This window comes from Pinus tabuliformis, chromosome 2_1, assembly GCF_031772625.1.
Source record: "Pinus tabuliformis cultivar Carrire ecotype Pingquan chromosome 2_1, CPIR1, whole genome shotgun sequence".
Taxonomy (NCBI): Eukaryota; Viridiplantae; Streptophyta; class Pinopsida; order Pinales; family Pinaceae; genus Pinus; species Pinus tabuliformis.
The window spans coordinates 791,126,508-791,129,776 of record NC_142299.1 but is presented as its reverse complement, the minus strand read 5'-3'; the positions used below and the strand labels follow the sequence as shown (position 1 = coordinate 791,129,776).

General features: G+C 34.1%; 1 pseudogene; it reads right to left on the bottom strand.

Moving 5' to 3' along the window:
* Positions 1 to 1,838: 1,838 nt before the first annotated feature.
* LOC149202974 (glutamate synthase 1 [NADH], chloroplastic pseudogene) lies at positions 1,839 to 2,705 on the bottom strand (annotated as a pseudogene).
* Positions 2,706 to 3,269: the final 564 nt, after the last annotated feature.

The window sequence follows — 3,269 nt, the reverse complement described above, 5'->3', positions numbered from 1 at the left end:
TCATATTCTACCAATTTAGATTCCTCCATTTTGTTAAGAAAGAAATCAACTTGGGTATCTTTTCATGTTGTAGAAATTACCTATGTTAATTGTAAAATTTAGGGCTTAACTTAGTATTTTTTTTTGAATTTCTCTTGGAATGGTAGCCTTTACTAGTAAACAACTCTATCCTCATAGGGTCCATATATACTGGGATAGTAGCCTTTCCAAGTGATCAATGCCATGGTTATGTAATAAGAATCCCCCATTTCCCAAGAGTAGAGATCAACTCTAATACTGATTCAAAAAATTTTGAATTAGACAATGAATAGTCCCTCTCATATGCCTTCTGAGTCCAACTCAAAGAAAGTCCCAATCCTTCATAAATTTTTCAATTCTCTCTGAATTCTAATTCCAGGTTTGTGGAGATTCAAGAGTATTTTGAAGGCTAAATATTTTGTAGGGATCTCTAGAGCCTTGATATTAGGACATGATTAGCATGGCTCTAACTTGTTGTGGACTCAGTCTGGTCTAAGAGCTTTATCTAGTGTCTTTTGTTTCCCTTGTTGGATATACTTTATGGATTTTTGGTTTTGAACAATTTTGAGGTGATACTTCCCACTGCTGGTGAGGGTAGACATCTATCCTTCTATCCTTCCCTCCTCTATTCCCTCTTCTAGTAAAGCCATAATAGGTTTTCTGGAATGTAGGGCATATTTTTTCTGCTCAAAAGGGAGGGATCCCTCTTTTTCAATTATATCAAGGTTCTCTACTATGTTCTCCTTGTTTTCCTGGATATTAATTTGATCATCTATGGCTTCACCATACCCATATCTGAATCCAGGGATGTTTCCTCACTAGTGAAGTAATGTTCTCTTTAAACAATAACCCCACTCCTTTATGATAAATTTTAAACATAATTTCCAGAGAGCACCAATTGTGGGGAGAGAGATGAGGAGTTTACCTGGATTGAAGGAATACTTAGCTCCAACAAAACTTTTTGGGTTCCATCCTGAGCATATTTTTTTGAGTCTGATATCACATCTGGGTGTTTGGGTTCTTTGTTATGAGTCATCTAGGCCTCTAGCAAGTACTCTCTTTATTTGGACTGATATCTCTAATTTCATGGACCCCATCTTGAGGACACTAATGTAGACTGTTAGATACTAAATTATGATTGAATCCGTTTTCTAGATTTGTAGTGAATTTGAGCTTATAATCTCTAATATGTCCATAAGAATGGCATCATTGACATATATATATGGAATCCCTACATAGTTAATGACTTGACAATAGCTTTTTATCTTTAACTTCCAAAGAGATTTCTGGCTAGCCTTTCATGCAAGTCTACCTTACTAATATTCAAGCAATTATGCTTTGACATGGATTTGTGTAAACCTCTTTCTACCTTCAAGGAGGATCCTATAAAGTACCCTATTACTTTAAATGCATAATCTGACAAAAATTCTAATGGTAAATTGGGAAGTTTGATCCATATTGGCTGCATATGTGATATCTCTAGCCTTGGGTCAAAACATAGGCTTTTTCTTTTGAGAATACGAGAGATTCACCCCCACTTTACTAGAGCCTTAGTCCTCAAGAGCCTCTTGAACACAAACATTGGTAGGGATTTTATAAATTGAAATTTTTTATACTCCTGATCATCTCAGCTTATCCATTAAAAACCTCCATCATGGTATCCAGGAAAAATTAAAACATTAGTTCATAATCATGTAATGTAGAATCCAATGCTATTATAAACATAGAATCTGTAAACGATCTTCCTACAATTTATTTCATATTAATGAGAATTCTATGCATAAATTTTTCCTTAAAGGATCTCACCAAGTAGACAAAAGTCACATGTAAACACTAGGCCACTTATGTTTTGAAAGTGAACATTGGGCATTTATCCTTGTCCTCCACTCTATCTTCACAAGTTGTGATCAACTGGTCTTCCTTCATCACAAATTTACCTATCTGAGCAGTTGCTTGTCTTCCTTCAGCAATGGCCCAAACAACAAGTGATTGTCCACGTCTATAGTCACCAGCAGCAAAAACACCATCAATACTCATTGCAAAATCACCAAAGTTGGCTTTGAAATTTGACCTGTTATCCCTTTCCATATCAATCTTCTCTGCAATAATCTATCAAACCAAATAAAAAACTGAAATTAGAGTGAGGAGGTAAATGGAGGAATTCCACAAAATATGGTGTGTATGTCGAGTATAGTTTAGACGCAAAATATAAGCATTGAAAATATGTGTATTCAATGTTATGGATTGGGAAGGTTGCAACATCACTGAATTACTCAATTTCATAAAGAAGGAAAGATAGTCTAGCAATGACTATTTTCAACTAAATTCATGTTGGACCTGAATCATTAGATTCTTCTTTTTTCAAGTGAAAAAACAAACTAATTTTATTAAAAAATCATTAGATTGTTCTTATCAATCAAATTTTAAAGTTTTATATCACCTTAGCAACAACTTTCTTGCTTAGAAAAATATAGCTTACATATTATGGTCCAAGAAATCCCATTGCTAAGAAAATAGGTTATGCTTCTATAATCTCCTTTATGCCCTCCATCTCTTTCAATTGGAACTTTCCACTCTCATCCTTTTCCCATTTTACCTTGATCAATTCAAGCCCTTTTAACATTTCCATTGTCATCAACTATAAGCCTTTTTGTCAACACTTCATATGACTTGGGATCTTTACCCATGAAGGCTTCACTGGAGGAGCAATATCATACCATGTGGGTTCATATTGGGGGATATATAATGAAGAAAAAATGACATAATATGTTGGGGGATATATAGGGGTAAAGTGTTTGTATATTGGAAAATATAAAAAATGGAGCTTAAATTTAATGAAAAAATATAAAGGGGTATAAAAAATGTTAATGAAAAAATGGATACCTACAATATCTAGTGAAAGTAAGGGATTTGTAAATTGGAAAGTTGTATTGGGTTCATATTAGTAGGGGGTTAAATAATGTGATTTTTAGAAGGATTTTCCAATATTTAGTCAAATTAAGGGTATTGTTTAATATGCCATGAACACATGTGATATGTTAGAGGTTCACTGAGTGAATCCCCCGTGTCCTTACCGAAATCGGTAATAGCTTCCTGGTGGCCATAATCTACTTGGAAAAACTTAGGCCACTGCCAAAAAGTGAACAAAGACCCATAAGCATGTAACTATAGTAGGGTACAACATGCTAGAAAATAATAGATAGCTAATTTTTATTTATATGAATATGAACAAAGACAAACTTGAGGCCAAG